At 43.2% G+C, this 18,317-nt stretch overlaps 1 protein-coding gene across 5 annotated transcripts in view; it reads left to right on the forward strand.

Annotated features, from left to right (window-relative positions):
• The window catches only part of AFF2 (ALF transcription elongation factor 2), a gene marked incomplete at its 3' end in the record, with an annotated part of 487,225 nt that overhangs the window by 410,935 nt on the left and 57,973 nt on the right, over positions 1–18,317 (forward strand). The gene's annotated exons all lie outside the window — the stretch shown is intronic.

Raw genomic sequence — 18,317 nt, forward strand, 5'->3', positions numbered from 1 at the left:
AGCTGTCCCCTTGTGGCTTTACCAACCCTTGACTGTTTCTTACATTTGAAAGTTTTTAATTTTCACACAGTACCTTTCACGTTATTCAAACATCTAGGCTACACTAAGACATACTATTTTCGGTAGGCATGACACATAACACTATTATTCTAGCTTCGTTTTCTGAATTCGTTCCACAGACGTACAAATTCTTTCTGAATGTATTTTTATCATCCACAACTGTAAGCACAGTAGGGCTATTTTTATGTCTGGAGAAATGATGCATGCCCCCCCTGGTAACTATGCACAGGGCTCCAAAACGCGAAATCCATCCTCCGTCTACCGCAGAACATGTTCAAAGTCAGAAGCCTGGGGTCATAAGTTCTTTCGTTGACCACTAGTTTAGGGAGACTGAGAACAGGAGGAATGACTTACTTTGGCCAGGGACTGAAATAGGAAACAAATAGTTTCTGCTTTATTAAAGCTTTTGCCTAAACCAACAGCAGTTATCTGGAGAGTCAACATTAAAAAAAAAGACCAAAAAAAAGGTAAATCATTCTTCCACAGGAAAATGTTTCCATTTGTAGAATTTGTAGCATGGCGGGAGATCATGTGTCGTTATAATCCAGTTTTTACATGCACACACATTTGTATACTCTGTGCACCCATCTACCCTCATGCTCCGAGGTAATTTAAATCCAAGATAGAATTGTTGCTGATGACGTTGCAGATCTTTTTCCTCAGTATCCATTTCCCTGTCCTCGCCACACCCTAATTTTTTTTTTTTTTTTTTTTGCGGTACGCGGGCCTCTCACTGCTGTGGCCTCTCCCGCTGCGGAGCACAGGCTCCGGACGCGCAGGCTCAGCGGCCATGGCTCACGGGCCCAGCCGCTCCGCGGCACGTGGGATCTTCCCGGACCGGGGCACGAACCCGTGTCCCCTGCATCGGCAGGCGGACCCCCAACCGCTGCGCCACCACGGAAGCCCAACACACCCTAATATTTTGACTGCTTTCCTTCTTCTCTTAACCCCCACGTTCCCGCAAGCGGGGTCCACGTAGTTAGGGAAAATATTTCAGAAAACTGGATTTTTGCTTATTTTGTTAGCAGCTTCAGGGAGTGAATGGCTGTCTAACTCCACGGCAGCCCTGTGAGTTACTGGCAGGGCAAGCCGGGGGCAGCCAAGAGGCTCGTCCACACCCACTGGTGTCCGCGTTATCAAACCCTATAAGTGGGAGTGGCCAGGAATCTGCTAATAATAGCATCTCCGTGGAGAAGCACACTTTATTCAGTTCTCTACCACCAGCTGGAGATGTGTATTACTACCCACATTGGCTAAGTGAAAGGTTAACTGGCCTCAAATCATGATACCAGGGTTTACTAAGCAAATTCGACAAGCTGGTGAACTTGCTTTGGAGATCTGCATAGACGTGTATATACTCTCTCTACACACGTATATGCATTCATATATAATTTAAACCCCACCTACTTCCAAAAATAGATTTGATGTGATTGAAACAAGACTGTAGAGGAGGATGTTTAAAAGAAACAGGAGACCCTACTATTTCCTAGCACTACAGAAACGTCTGTTTTCACATGTGATGCAACTAGAAAATGCTATGTGTTTTTAAATCTACCCAAATGAGGGCTGCCCTGCAATAACGGAGCTGAGCATTGCCGGCCCAGAGACTTTTGGGAAGTTCCATCACGCATGTGTGAGGTTCTTCTGCTGGTCCTTAGTGATGGGTGGTAGACCTTTGAATTGGGGTTTAACTTTTGAAAACTAACTAGTCCAGGACAGTGAGTGATTTAGAGTCATGGATGTTGAAAAAGTGGGTAATCAAGACAATCGATGTAATATTGTTTCAAAATATTAGTGATTTTCTCTTGTGGATAGGGAATGCCCTGAGGAGGAAATTTACAAAGGCTTTGTAAAACAAGCGCAGAAGCGTTGGACACGCACCCTGTGCAGAATAGCAACCTGTCCCGCATGTACACTCCCCGTCCCCTTTATTCTCCCTCTTTAGCAATTGTTAGCATACCGTATCTATCCGCCTGTCCGTCTCTCTGTCAGATCGATCTCTTTAGCTATCACCTGTCTACGGTGTGAAGCGTCACCTTCCATGAGAATGTCAGGTCCATGTGAGGGAGAACTTTGTTATTCACTGCTATAACCTTAGTACCTCAAACAGTCCCTGGCATACAGTAGGAGCTCAGTATTTGTTGAGTGAATGAGTGCAGGTGTCTAAGGACATGACTTTGAAGTTCCACTCTCATAGTTCAGCATGAATATGAGTTTAATCTTAGAGGAAGCCTGATTTTGCACTCTCCTTGTTAGCCCTCATCTGAGTTATAACTTTTCCTAGAAAGGAACCAAGCTTTCCTTTAAAGGAGTCAAGATTCCATATGGGCTTAACTCTGAGGCATTCTAAAGTGACCTGTCCTGTCTATATAGAGCTAGAATTTTCTGTCTCAGTTGATGCCTCCGGTCTATAGCCGCCTTCCCACTCAGGATATGGTCCTGCTCTTGATTTTGAAGGGAAGGTGCGGTGGGGGGAGCGGGGAAGATGTCAGCATCCCTGTGGGTGGGGCTTAGGCGTGGGCAGTTGCATTTGATGTCATTAAGCATTCTCAAGAATGACAGAAGGCACATTTTTGTCACTCTAGGACAAGGAAACAGAGCATTCAGTTAACAGGTGACAACACGTGATAGTTCCTATTTTTTGGAAAGGCCATCTTGATGCTCAGAAACTAGCAGGATAGGACACAGAGCAGCCGATGCCGAAACATGCACACTCGCCCTCTTCCTCAGCGCTGGGGAGTCCGAGAAGCTCCTGATCTCCGGTTCCTCCTACCCCCATACTTCACCATCACAGCACCAAGAAGCCTTTGGTCAGTGTCCGCATTGACCAGTAGCCCCGGCTCTCTCTTTAAGGGAGCTGGTCTTTAAGCCACAAGGCTTCAGGCAGTAACTCTGTGCAGCAGTAAAACGAAACACACCTCCCTTCATCTCATGTTATTTTCATGAATATGTAAGTAATTAAATCCTTTGGTCACATCTCAGTAGACGGAGTTTAAAAAACAAATTTCTCACTGGATATCGATGTGTCTGAGAGAAACTAAAAAACAAGACCGTGTTTCAGGAAATAACACTGCTTCAGGGTTCATTTTGCCTCATACAGCATTTCCTAGAATTGAATTGCCTGACCTCCTCCCTCGGGGATCGCTCTTATGCTTGCAAAAATCGAGGCTGATTTTATTGGAAAATCATCTCTGGATGAGGAACGTACTCCAGAGGAACCTGGGCATGGGACGGACAGGTTTCTGGTGCCCATGGCACGTTATCCAGGCGGATGCTGTGTGAGTTCCCAATCTTTCTGTTCATTCAGCCAGCACATTCATTAGCGATCCTTCAGGCAGGGTGAAAGAACAAGACAGATTAGGGAAATTTACTTTGAATCGTTTGGGGGACTTATTGACTAACAGGTCAGTAATCACATTCTAGCTTTTAACATACTCATTAAATATTTTACTCGTCATGACAGGACCCCCTGTAGTTTGTACTTCAAACGCTGATCATAAAACAATTTGGCACAAAGATCTGGGACATTGAAGCTCTTGGATGGATGACAGGGCAGAATTATGGAGGGAGAGTGGTGACACTGAGTAGTGAAGCTCTCATACTACCTTTGCAGGCATAGCTCATCCATCAGTCATTGCCCGCTTGTTGACTTTTTTAATTATGAAAAGAATCCAGAGTTATCTTGACAGCACAGCTAAACAGGAGACCCCAATTCAGAAATGTACCCCAGCTCCCAAACTCCACCAAGTGCAAACTGAGAATACTGTAGACAGAATACATTGAGCCTCCAGGACAGAGGAAGGGAAGGAGAAAACTGATGTAGAAGCCACACATCAGGGGGCTCTTGGGGTGACGTTGACTCTGGAGACTGAAGAAAAGGTACTTCATGGTTGTGGGAGAGTTGGCGGGGACGGACGGGAAGACAGAAAGGATAGTTTTACGAACAAGAGTGGGAGACAGAGCAGAGTGGACCCTCATCAAAGTATATACTGCATCTTAGCCCTTGAACTTCTTAGGCAAAACCTACACTAGGAAGGAGAGAGACGATTCCCCTGTCGTGTTGCTGTTAAAAGTCTCTCTGCTTACGGCCACTCATCAGAGGTGATGGGCTCGATGCCTACCTCTAGGTTTAAAATAATTCAGACGTTAAGTGTAAAAGCCAAAATGTCGGCCTGTGATGACTGGTTGGGACCCTCCTTTTATGAATTTTGTGCCCAGATTATTACTATCATTACTTTAACCGAGAGAGGGAAAGTAAAACAATTCCCAGTAGTAAATTCTCTTTAGCTACTGATGTACCTGACAGAAGGCTTAATACTTGCGTTTCCAGCAATGAAGAAGCAGCCCTACGCAATAGCACCGGAGCTCAGTTCCCAGTGGGGATAACGGAGCTGACTGGATATATTGAGTTCTTTGTGTCACTCAAAGAAAGCAGAATCTCATACACATCGGTGTTAGCTTCCTCTCACTTCATTTCCATTTTCAATAACCAGTGTCATCACATGTAACAGTTTCTTCATAATGAAACTTCATGCCGAATTGGCTTTGTCTTTCAAGTGAAAGCACATGGTGAAGCCTTCTGAAATCTGATCCTTGAAAGAATTTTTACTGCTACAGAAATCTTCAGTATACCTCAGATTCCCCAAAAGAAGAATAAGGAAGCAAATGAATAGTAAAAACAAAATCGCTATGTTTGAAAAAAAAAGTTATATTTCTTCTTTCGCTATTTGAGAGGCCTGGGGAAAGAAGGGCCCTGGTTCATCAAAATAGTTTGGTTAATGGAACTACCACGTGTAGATCATCAAAATAATTTGGTTAATGGAACTACCACGTGTAGAGAGAATGATTTTCAAGGAGTTACAAGAGTGTCTGATCCAGAGACCATCCCACACATAATCTAATCCTTCGTGGATGATTTAGGAAGACCATGCAAGATGATCACAGTGAACAGTTCTCATCGTGCCATTTGCACAGGAATCCTGGTTGCTCAAAAGTTCTCGGTGTTTACTGTTGGTAGGAATGTAAACTGGTGCAGCCACTATGGAGAACAGTATGGAGGTTCCTTGGGAACATATGTTTATGTATGACTGATTCACTTTGTTATGGGGCAGAAACTAGCACACCATTGTAAAGCAATTATACCCCAATAAAGATGTTAAAAAAAAAAAAACACTACAAATAGAGCTACCATATGACCCAGCAATCCCACTACTGGGCATATACCCAGAAAAGATGAAAACTCTAATTTGAAAAGACACATGCACCCCAGTGCTCATAGCAGCAGTATTCACAATAGCCAGGACATGGAAGCAATCTAAGTGTCCATCGACAGATGAATGGATAAAGAAGATGTGCTGTATTGTACAGCTGACCCTGAACAACACAGGGGTTAAGGGGCACCAACTCCTGCGCGTAGTCAAAAATCCAGGTATAACTCCACAGTCAGATTCAACAAACTGTAGTACCATAGTACATATTTAGTGGAAAAAAGACCCATGTATAAGTGGCCCCATGCAGTTCAAACCCATGTTGTTCAAGGGTCAACTTTATATCTGATGGAATCTTATTCAGCCACACAAAAAAGAAGGAAATCCTGTCATTTGTGACAGTGTGGGTGAACCTTGAGGTCATTATGCTAAGTGAAATAAGACAGAGAAAGTCAAATACTGTATGATCTCACTGATATGTGGAATCTAAAAAGAAAACCAAACTCAGAGAGAGTAGATTAGTAGTTGCCAGAGGGCGGGGAGACATGGGTGAAGGTGGTCAGAGGGTACACACTTCCAATTTTAAGATGAGGAAGTTCTGGGGATCTAATGTATGGCATGGTGACTATAGATAACAATACTGCATCGTCTACTTGAAAGTTGCTAAGAGAGTTGATCTTAAAAGTTCTCACCACACAGACAAAAAAAAATGTAACTATTTGAGGTGATGGGTGTGTTACCTAACCTGATTGTGGTACTTGTTTTGCAATATAGTATATCAGATCATCACGTTATACACCTTAAACTTACACAATGTTATATGTCAATTATATCTCGCTAAAGATGGGGAAAAAAAGAGCTAGGTGTGTAGATGCAACCGTGCTCAGTCTCACTCCTCAAAGAATCCAGTTCTGTTCCTGGATTTGACAGTTTGGTGTTAAATCACCCCTATGCTCCACCCGCTTCCTACCGCCTCGACAGAACTATAGTCAATCTCACGGTGATGTGAAAAACATTAATCTAGTGTCTGCACAAATTCTCCAATGTCCAGGTAAGTCAAGTATCGCCTAGACAGCTTGTCCACTAATTCTCCGACATGAAAATAGTTGAATTAGGGTGGTTTGGTGATGGATTATTGAGAACAGGACTTCCCCACAGTTTTTTAGTGGCATAGATTGCAGAAATGCAGGTCTCCTGATCCTTGTGACACTTGGGGTGGCAGGACCCAGGAGCCCTGGAGTCTCTTGACTACAAACCATACTATTCCAATCCTTTCCTACATGGACCAACATGTGGAAAAGGTTAGAAAAGACTCTTCTAGGGATCTGAGCGTTATGCGTCCATATTCACCTTTTTTAAGATTAACATTTTTCAAAGCGAGATAACGTCCCCAGATAGTGAAAGCTTCAAGGTCATAGCTCTCTCTTCCTTCCGCCAATTGTTGATGGGCTAAGTTAAGTTTCCCAAAGTGTGGTCCGTGGATCGTGTTTTGAAGGATGTTAACAGGTGTTATGCAGGAAACAAAACAAACAGGTGCATGTGTGGGTGTGTGTGTTTGCTGCAAAGTGGTCAAATAAATACAGCAAATACTGGGTTTAAAAGTTTTCTTCTAAGTTGAATTTTGAGCCCTTAACGTTCTAATGGACATTGTGCACCTCTCAGAGGGGGAATATAGGTTATTGCAGTGGTTCCCTAGCATGTTTGACCTAGAAGCCTTTTGTCTATGGAATATCAAAATCTACTTAGAGACATGCTGGGATCAGTAAAGCTGGGTTGCATTAATGATGTCAGCTCAGTAAGTTAAGCAAAGTCATTCTCATTTGAGGGTACCTCAGTGAGCCAGAAACAAGTTTCTTTAGCCAACCTACTGTTGATCTATGGAGCCACTGGGGCACAACCTGGAAGGTTCACCAGCTTATTACCAAGGGGGCCACTAAGGGGGCCACTAGTCTGAATCAACTAGACAGTGGTCCTAAGCAGTCTTCAAGCCACAGCCCCATTGTAAGCAGGTAAAGTGAACTGGAAAACTGGAGTAAGGATCTGATGAATTACATAAATACGAATACCCATACCCGTCCAGATCAGCATCTCCTGTAATGTCTCTCCCTCTCTTAAAACTGTCTCTGTTTTAGACATATACATTGGTGTTTTTGAGACGATGACACAGTTTTTAACACTAGCTATTTTAAGATATAATTCACATAGTATATTCACAGATTTGTACAACAGTCACCACAATCAATTTTAGAACGTTTCCACCATCCCAAAATGAAACCCTGTGCCCGTTAGCAGTCACTCGCCATTCTTCCCTCCTCCCAGCCCATGCCACTCGTCTGCTTTCTGTATCTGTGGATTTGTCTCTTCTGGACATTTAATATAAGTGGAATAATACAACATGTGGTCTTATGTGGCTGGCTTCCTTCACTTAGCATCATGTTTTCAAGGTTCATCGACATTGTAGCATGGATCAGTACTTCATTCCTTTTTATGGCTGTATAATATTCCATTTAAGGATAGACCACATCATGTTTATCCATTCATCAACAAGGGACATTTGGGCTGTTGTCACCTTTTTGACTGTTATGAATAGTGCTGCTGTGAACATAGATGCACAAGTTTTTGTGTAATCATTCTTTGAGGTATATACCTAGGAGTGGAAATGCTGGATCAGATCAGATGGTAATTCTATGTTTAGCCTTTTGAGAACCTGCCAGATTATTTTCTACAGTGGCTGCCTCATTTACATTCTCACCAGCAGCATATGAGGCTTGCACTTTCTTGGCACTATCACCAACATTTGTTATTATCCGTCTTTTTGTTTATTGTCATCTTAGTGGGTGTGAAGTAAAATCTCATTACGGTTTGGATTTGCATTTACCTGATGGCTAATGGTGTTAAGCATTTTTTCATGTGCTTATTGGCCAATTCTATATTTTCTTCGGAGAAATACCTATTCAGATCCTGTGTCTTTTTATTATTGAGTTGTAATAATTCTTTATATATTCTCAATACAAGTCCCTCATCATATATGATTTGCAAAAGTTTTCTTCTATTCTGTGCATTGCCTTTTAACTTTTTGATGATGTCCTTTGAAGCACAAAAGTTTCTAATTTTGAAGAAATCCAGCTTATCTATTTTTTCTCTTTTGTTGATTGTGCTTTTGGTGTCATATCTGAGAACCCGTTGTCTAACCCCAGGTCATGAAGGTTTGCACCGATGATTTCTTCTAACGGTTTTAGGTCTTAGGTCTTAGGTCTTATTTTTATGTCTTTGATCCATTTTGACTTGATTTTTGTATATGGCGTGAGGTAGAGGTCCAACTTCATTCTTTTGCATGTAGAAATCCAATTGTCCCAGCCCCAGTTGTTGAAAAGACATAAATGTGAGAGTTTATTTCTGCACGCTCATTTCTGGTCCATTGATCTATATTATCTATCCTTATTCCAGTACCACACTGTCTTGATTGTCTTGATTACTATAGCTTTGTAGTAGGTTTTGAAATGGCTTTGATTACTATAGCCTTGTAATAGGTTTTGAAATGGGGAAGTGTGATTCCTCCCAATTTGTTCTTTTTCAAGTTTTGGGTTTTTGGTTTCTTTTTTGGCTATTCTGGGTCCCAATTACACATTGTTTAACCCCCTTTTACTTGTATAGACGCTGTCTTTTGGTTTAGAAGGCTAAACCAAAGAGTAGGTATTTAGACTTTGCATATGTGACACAAAGACAAAAGCCTTAGCAATACAGAAGTGGATATTTCCAATTCTGAATCCAAGAGCCCCAAGAGAATGGGATTGGGAATCAGGCCTCAAATCTATTCAATAGTCTGTGAACTAGGGTGTAATCAAGGTCCTCTCCAAATCTGTGTGTTTACACTCATGAATCGCTGATCTGGATTTCTCTTCCAACTATGCTGGAGACCGAGAGTCCCCATAGCCTCCGTTGTGGACTAGGGAATGGCAACAGAAAATTTGAAAAAGTCTTCCCTTTTCTACATTCCAAATGTAGAGTGAGGAGGAATTAATAGCATTTTAAGTGTATCGAGAGATTTTGCAACAAAAGAAAATTATTACCTGATACGTTTAATGCTTAGAATAAAATTATGTGACTCTTTCTCAGAAGCATCTAACATCTTATGGATTTTTGGTAAACTGGTGTTAAGTGAGAATGGTGTTCTTCAATTCTGTAAACTATTCATTCTACTTATAAAACGGGGGGTGGGAGGGGATGGCTATTGTATCGCATATCCAAGGCTTCCCAATCCATAGTCTTACTTCTTGGCATTTTTCTATAATTTTATGAAATATTTTAATATGACAAAGTCACTCCAATTACACAGTCATTATAAGTTTTGCCAAGGTTGAGTGTGGATCGTTTTGTGTTCATTAGAGCACAAAATTAGAATTTTCATTGCTGCAACTGTAAACACTGTTTGGCTCAAAGGAATCAAGCATTTTCTCATAAAATCTTGGAGAGCTGATAATTGGCATTTTCCCTGTTTTCCAGCATATTTTAATTTTTTGAAGCTATTTTCTGTTTTCCGTCCCTTGGTGTATTTCTTTTGGCCTGGAAGTTGCATAAGTGAGCTCTTCCAAATGAATAGCATTGCATGCAGTGCATGAACTAGTGGGCACAGAGAGAACCGTCCCCAGAGTCAGGAAAAAGAGAATAAATTATTTCTTTAATTTTCTAAGCTTTCGTTGGCCCGAAGTCTGGCAGTTAGACCTGAGTAAGTCTGGGAAAACCATCTGGCACACCTACATCTGTTCTCACATTTGCCAATCAGGATTTATCAAAAATCAATGGCTGAAAAGCATGAAACTCGTAAGAGGTGCTAATTTGCGGCTAAAGAATAATTCAAATGCCACACCATTTGGTACTCCTGGAGTAGAGTTTCAGTTTGGGGGAATTCAATGAATCCGTTTCATCTTTCTTCTATTTTCTGGAAAAAGAAGACAGTAGAAAGTAGTTCACATCTACGGACCCTCTTTTGCCTCCCTTTGTCTTTTCACATACTGGAACGACTTTGCCCAGGGGGCTTAGATACCTTGATGGGCACTCAGACATCCCTGCTCTCTTCCCAGTGATTAGGATGTTCTCAGCAAAACGCCAGCACTTGGGTCTAAATCATTTCCCACTTACCGTTCCTGTTCTCCAACCTTCTGCCCACCACGCAAAGTCGGTCGTCTACAAGGAAGCCCTCCCATCCCCCTCCCTCCACGCCAGCAAGGGGGCGAGGTCATTCATTATTCATTGCGACGCTTCCTCTTTGCCAAGGTATCTTCTGTTGCTTCAGACTCGAAACAGCTCATTGGCTTGCGGGGATCCAGCAGCCACTGGCGGAAGGACAAGTTTATTATGGAAAGCACGTGGCTCTGCCAGATTTCCCTGGCACATTCTGCAGCCAGAGCAAGAAACTGGCTGGCACGCTCGCCATGCATGAATGTCCTTTGGCCTTCACCGTGCTCATTGTTACACAGGAGCCCCTTAGAAAGTACGCAGACGTTTTTCAGATAATAAAGCAAGTAATACCTTTCACATACCAACACCTATAGGGAGTTGATGCCTCAAAACCAAGTCTGTACCATGATGGCCCATATGTAATTGACTAAATTCTAGTTGGATGCAATTAGAGTTTGCTTTCGTCAGACTTTGTCGATTTGGGGATTAAAATGGTTTACTTTTGTACCTCATATGCTTGGCACGAGGGGTTTTGTCCCTGAATTACCAAAAGCGCCTTGTTAAAAGGTGATTTCCCTGAAGATGCCATTCTTCGGTATTCCCTTTAGGGTCAGCTTTATGATGTGAGATCTAAGTGCATGAATAGCAAACTCTACTACTGTGCGCTAAAATTTGGAAACTGAAACATAGCAAACCGTATCTAACTCACTAGTAAGTAAAAACAAAGCATGTGTGATAGATAAAATACGGGCATGTGTTAAAAATCGCAGTGTGCATTAGCAGAGTTGAACAGGGTCCCACAGACAGAGCCTAGGGAATCGAAAACTCCTTCAACTCCTAAGGAAACACATGATCGTTTGCTTTGAAGGACACGTATACCCTTTGCCTAGAAGGGTTTTCTTCTCTGCCAGGATATCCACAGTGTACCAGCTCTCACAGCGTCCCAAATCACTTTCTAAATCCAACCCAAAGCTGATCTGATTATACGTGTTTATGAGGCTGGTGAGTATCTGGACCTTAGAAGGAAGAGGACAGTTTGTGTGTAGTGTTTGTTACAGAGGAGGAAGTTAGGGGCGATTCTCCGGGGCTGTTTTTCTTTCGTGAAAAAGTAGAGTATGTCAAGGTGGAGCCACAGCTGAGACTTTGGCATTTGCCAGCAGACACATGGGGCCTAATTATATTTAAGACTTCAGTTCTACTGACAGAGATAATAACATTAGAAACGACCACCAGAGTTTAGATTTTTCTATAAAAAGTGAATTGGATCTCACCCTTATATAGATGGATGAGTCCCAAATCCTCTCGGTAGGGTGACAGGGCGACTATGGAAACTCAAAATGTGACACTCTTTTACTGTCCAAACTTTGATTTGTCTCAGGGACATAATTAATGAACAAAGATAATGATTAAACCTTCCAGCTAGTGAAAAGAGACTGGTGGGACTTGTAAAAAGAATCCGTCACGTGTGTACGTGTGTGTATGTACGTGTACATACTTTTAGCAAACATCAATTTTCTGTCACTGAAGGCAAAGCGGTTTAGCTTCGGGGTTCTTACCTGCATCTGATGCCTTCCATCTAGATAAACAATGCTTGATTTCTATGGGATTATGAAAATGGAGATAACTTGGACAATTAGTACCTCTCCCAGGGAAAGCATTCTGCGTGATTCTTGGACTTGAATGGAAATGTGTTGCGCCTCTGCTCTGCTAGACGCTGAAGGGGATTCCAAAATGAGGCCACCAACCTCTGGCCACAGGGGCGGTGGAGTTCAGTTGTGGGAGTCGGGGAGGGGAGTTCAGATACACAGAAGCTTCTGCTTCTGGATAGAGGTCAACCCAAGTGTGATACAGAATAATTTTTTTTTGATCCTTCTCTTTTTTTTTTAACATCTTTATTGGAGTATAATTGCTTTACAATGGTGTGTTAGTTTCTGCTGTATAACAAAGTGAATCAGCTATACATATACATACGTCCCCATATCTCCCCCCTCTTGCGTCTCCCTCCCTCCCACCCTCCCTATCCCACCCCTCTAGGTGGTCACAAAGCACCGAGCTGATCTCCCTGTGCCGTGCGGCTGCTTCCCACTAGCTATCTATTTTTCGTTTGGTAGTGTATATATGTCCATGCCACTCTCTCACTTCGTCCCAGCTTACCCTTCCCCCTCCCCATATCCTCAAGTCCATTCTCTAGTAGGTCTGCGTCTTTATTCCTGTCTTGCCCCTAGGTTCTTCATGACCTTTTTTTTTTTTAAGATTCCGTATATCTGTGTTAGCATATGGTATTTGTTTTTCTCTTTCTGACTTACTTCACTCTGTATGACAGACTCTAGGTCCATCCACCTCACTACACATAACTCAATTTCGTTTCTTTTTATGGCTGAGTAATATTCCATTGTATATATGTGCCACATCTTCTTTATCCATTCATCAGAATAATTTTTTTAAATGTTAGAATGAAACCAAACCTCCCCCACAAATCCTCCTGGTTCCAACAACCTTTGGGTAACGTGGGGTTCCATTGCTTCTGTTGAGTTCTAATTTCTGTGCTCTTCACCCCTCTCAGATTTTACCAGAAAGTTCTTCATAGGCTGAATATCAACGAACAACCCAGCAAGATCTATTGAATAAGAGATGCATATGACAAGACACTTGCACACACATGCAGATCTAACCATTCCACAGACAGTGATAAAGAGCAGATCCACGTGCTATTAGATGGAACTATTTTAACAGTTGGCTTTTAAGAGTAGCTGTCTGGTTTGCCCCCATTTCCTCCTGAATCCAATGAAAGAGGGGCCTGCTGGGCTGTAAGGCTCCTGGCGGCTCTCACCCTGTCTAATCTATGGATTCTTTCTGCCAAAGCTTCCTGTCAGTGGACAGCCATAGGGATAAATTTGAGGATATCCAGTTGTTTCATCCCAAATTTTAAAGATACCATCTTAAGGACACAATGTTATCATCTCTACATTTTAGAGAAAATTAGAAAAATTGGAAAAATAATTTGAGCTTTTTAACCAATTTATGAAGAGGAAGTGCCTAGCACACAGTAGGCATTTAATGTTTGCTTAGATGAATGGATGAAAGAAATAGTGAAGTTAATCTCAGCCTTTAGGACGCACGCACGCACGCACACACGCACGCACTTGTCCCAGGGGATGCTACTAGGTCACCTCCATGGCAAAATGCTGGCCGCTGGCACTGGCCTCGGGAGTCCAGGCTGTCTGCAAGGCTTCTGAAGAACCTTGCAAGGCACCGTCTGGAGAAATGAAGAGCCTGGGTTCACATCTTAGCTCTGCTGCTTCCCCACTGGGTAGTTTTGAGCAAATTTGCTTCACCTCTCTTTGCCTCCCTTTCTGCATCTGTAAAAAGGGGCTAATGATGTCACCTGCTTCATAGGCTGCGACGGAGATTAAATGAGTTGATATGCATACGTGGAATAGCGTAGCTATGCAAGGGTTTGCTGTGATGCTCGTCCCTGTATTGGAAAGCCTACCAGCTGGGTTCAGTGGCAAGAGCTCCTTACTTGGCCTTGAGCAATTTTCTTAACTTCTCTCAGCCTTCGTTTCCCTATTTCTAAAATGAGATAATGCCTCTATCATGTGGATGAAAATCCCTAGCATATGGTGAGTGCCGGCTAAACATCTGCTGAATCTGCTGGATGCGGGTTCTTAGTGCACGTGCCACGAAAGAAGCCACAGTTCCGCGGATCAGATATTTCTAGTATTTTCCCTGCTTTGTCTTGCAGCTCTCCTGCTTCCCATGTACTGTGCCTTTTACGTAAAGAGTGAGTCCAGGGCTGGGGAAGCATCAGGGCTGGACTGGAAGTTCTGTTTTAGTTCTAAACTTGCTATGTCATAAAAGAAAATAACAAAGTATGCGTTGGTGTCCTTTGCCAAAAGCAGCCTCGCCACATCAAAGCCTGACAAGTCTATTTACTCGGTCTCTTCTGAGATGAAAAGGGTGAGTAGAAATTCTCCCACTCTGCTTCACACTGGTTGCATGAGGTCCCCACTTCTGGCACCAGCCAAATAATGGTATAATTCAGGAGAGAGGCACCCCCTCAAGTCACATCCCCTTTCCTATGCAAAGCAGAAAGGGAAGTCATTCAAGTTCATATGAGTCACTCTGCTTGAGGATCTATGGGGAAATCACTTTCATTGCAGAGCTGAGATGGAAGTAGCCGTGAATGCCGTGGTTTCTAAATGAAGATGTAGCATATGGAGAACACAGAGTGGAATTTATGGCTCATAATTATAGACAATATGGGGTAGAGTCCATCTTGCTGGTGTTCGCAGCAGTCCACATCAAAGCTTTGCCAAATTGCCATGACCTCCTCGCCATTTTCCCAGTGAACCTTGCATACCACTTCAATCCATATTCGTTGATTTTTGTTGCTCAAATGGAAGCTTATTGGCGGATCTGTTGGGCTGACTTCTTAGAATAAAAGCCCTGATGTCACATGGACAGCGCAGCTTGGGACTTCCCTGGTGGCTCAGTGGTTGGGAGTCCGCCTGCCAATGCAGGGGACACGGGTTCGATCCCTGGTCCGGGAAGATCCCACATGCCGCGGAGCAGCTAAGCCCGTGCGCCACAACTACTGAGCCTGCACTCTAGAGCCCGCGAGCCACAACTACTGAGCCCGCGCACCACAGCCACCGAAGCCCGCGCGCCTAGGGCCCGTGCTCTGCAACAAGAGAAGCCACTGCAATGAGAAGCCCGCGCATCGCAACGAAGGGTAGCCCCCGCTTGCCGCAACTAGAGAAAGCCCGCACACAGCAACGAAGACCCAATGCAGCCAAAACTAAATAAATTAATAAATTAATTTTTTTAAAAAAGGAAAGTGCAGCTTACGTGTCCTCCCCTGCCGCTCTACTTGAAAAGTGTACAAAGCATTCAGCTGGTGCCCTCCTCACAGTTCTGTTTCTTCCCAGATAATTTAAGATTCTCCAACCCTGAGACACCTAAGGTTTCATTTTTTTCTAGCGATTGTGTTTGATTTTTTAAAATGAATTCTAGTCATCAGTTTACCTTTCAGTGCCACTTTGAGTAATGTCGAGGGTTCTTTTTTTTTATGGTAGTCTTGAGACTTACACTTTTCAACTTATCCAGAGAACTGCCAGATTCTGGAAGGAAGAGAAGTTGGGACCTTGAACATAGACCTTTATTAGTAACTACTAATGCTATGGCTAGAGAATTCTTTAGAGAGAGGGACCTTACAGCGGCCAGGCCAATAAGCTTCATAATTTTCCTATTTAAATGAAGGACTCTATTACCACAAATCATTCTTCCCTTTCTACTTTCTTCTCTCCCCTTTCTCTCTTGTATTACGTTTTCTCTTTCTTTTTCCTCTATGCCTGCCTTCCCGCTCTTATCCATTTCCTCAGAATCTCCCCTTCTCTTTTCCTTTCCTTTTCTTCCAGGACTGAAACGCAGCCTCATTCTCATCACACTGTCTATAGCACAAAGGCAAAGATAACTGAAGGCTGGACTAGAGGTGAGGGGCTTCCAACTAGTTTCTTGCATTTGGTTATTATTTTGAGCACTAAACAGCCATTCAATCAACCTCGCGTTCCACATCCCAGCCAGATGTTGGCTTCTTTCGTGGAGGGTCATGAGAAATGTTTATAACAAAAGCACTGCCAAACTCCCTACTTTAGTAGACTGAACAAATGATGTTATAATGTTTTTATGTATTCTCAGTTACATTGCACCTCATTTGAACGTAAAAGTATTGGAGAAAGAATGACTAAGGAGACCAAATTGTCATGTTTCTGGTGGTATTGCCGCGTGCTGAGTTTCTGAGATGAATGCCAAGATGACTAGGGATTTTCCTTGTATTCCAGAACATACAAATGGTAGCCAACGTCTCCTCCATGGAAGCTTTGGGTCTGTTTTTCATAAGCTTCCCACTCTGTTCATATACAGTACTGTATCTTAAATGTAAACCTGTCATCAGGTTTAGCAAATCAATACCATAAGAGTATGAAATGGTCCCCAGCACTCTCCACAAGGGCATTTCACAGTAAAAGCAATTGAGAAAGATCACAAAAGGGCCATAAAAGTCACAAGCAGTTTGTGCGAAGCAAGGATCATAATATAACCATACAGGACTTGCTGGGAAGAAAGAGGAAAATTGCAAACCAATTTGTGGTTATAGCCTTTTCTGTCAATCCCATTGGGATTTAAAACTTGTAAAAGGTAGAAATTTCTGCCAGCTTACATTATGGAGAGAGAGTGTGTAACTATAATCATAGCAGCCAAGCAAACACCGCTTATTTGAAGCCAATAAAGTCTTTATTAACTTCAAAGCAATTAGTGCTCCTTGGGTTCATTTAGCCCCAGAGTGGGAAGTTGCCACCCAAGATCGTTTGTTAGGAACAAATTTGGGAGTCATCCCAGGGTGTTTCATTCACACCTCTCAAAAACAGTTTTGCAAATGATGGATGAGTAGTTGTGAGACTAGAGTAGATGAAAGTGTGGGCCTGCCTTTGGGAGCCCATAGGGACTCCAAGATTGCAAGATGGCGTGCAGAGGCAGGCCGTGCTGGGTATTTCCTACTGTCAGACGGCCGGCCTTGTCCATTGTGTTGAGCTCTGCAGACCCCAGCTTGTCTTCTGAAAGCAATCACAGCGATGATTGCTGTCTGTGCTCAGCGCCCGCTGAGCACGGCACATTCTATATGCATCGTCTCTCATTAGTTCTGCGAGGCCTTGTCCTCTGCCTACAGATGAGGAAACTGAGGTTTAGAAGGTTAATTAATAGTAGTTGAGAATCCAACCCAGACTTGCTTGGGCCCCCCACTTGGAATCTTGCCAGGACGTCAGGCTCCTCCCCCACTTGATGGCCAGCGCCACCCACTTTACACATCTTTCTACTTGGGTCACTCTTGATATTGCCACACTGAGATTTAATCTTCAAGTCCTCCCAGACTGGAGACAGGAGCCGACAGATCTCCTGGTTATGTACTATTCTGCATTTCTTGGGCTGGCTCTAAATTAATCTCTCCAAACAATAAAGGAAACTAATTAGGTTACAATTGCATGTCTTTTAGCACGAATCTTTATGATTCACTGTCAAGTACAAGCTAATGCATCGCCAGTTTACCCGGGTCTTTATTTTCATCTGAGCAGTAAAAGTAGTTTCTGGTATCCCTTCATTTAAGCTTCCTCTTTAAGGAGCGGCACTCGTTAAGGAAGATACATGAAATGAAATTCCGTCTTGCTGCACTCGATCAGATTTCTTCAAACAAACAGAAAGCAATGCTGCATCTTTTAATATCATTTAAGAAAACTGACATCCTCTAATTATCTTTAGGTTATAGTGTGGCCAAGGCAAGAGTCCTAGTATTTTCGTACCACTTGTGATTCACTGAAGTACTTCATTCAAATGGCAAGACAGATTCCCCGGGCGCCCTTGTCATCTGTCTCTATCTAAAGTAGCCTTTCTGAGACCAGACAGAAATGTCTGTTTCTGTGTTTTGTAGAGTCCCCGGTCATCCTGATCCCATGACTGAAGGGCGCTCTCTGCAGACAGCTCGCTAGTCTGCATTTGACTGAAGGCCAGTCCCGGATCCAGGGCCCAGTGGGTGTTATCCCCTTTCCTCGCCTACAAAACCAAAGATGAAAAGAGACCCAGATTCATAGGTAGTCCAGAAGCATTCTGGAAGTTCCCAGCCGAGGCTCACAGCCAGTTTCTGACAGGCCCTACCAAATGGGTCAAGCCCAAGTGCGTGAAGTGGGCAGGCATCCACTACCTGGACCACTGAAAGGCACAAAGCCAGCACGTCTTGCCTGGTGTGCCACACAGCATCATGGCCTCCATCAGAGCTCTGCCACGAGAAGCCAGGTGTCAGACAGACCCAGGCGTCCTCAC

This window comes from Leucopleurus acutus (assembly GCF_964270905.1).
Source record: "Leucopleurus acutus genome assembly, chromosome: X".
Classification (NCBI taxonomy): domain Eukaryota; kingdom Metazoa; phylum Chordata; class Mammalia; order Artiodactyla; family Delphinidae; genus Leucopleurus; species Leucopleurus acutus.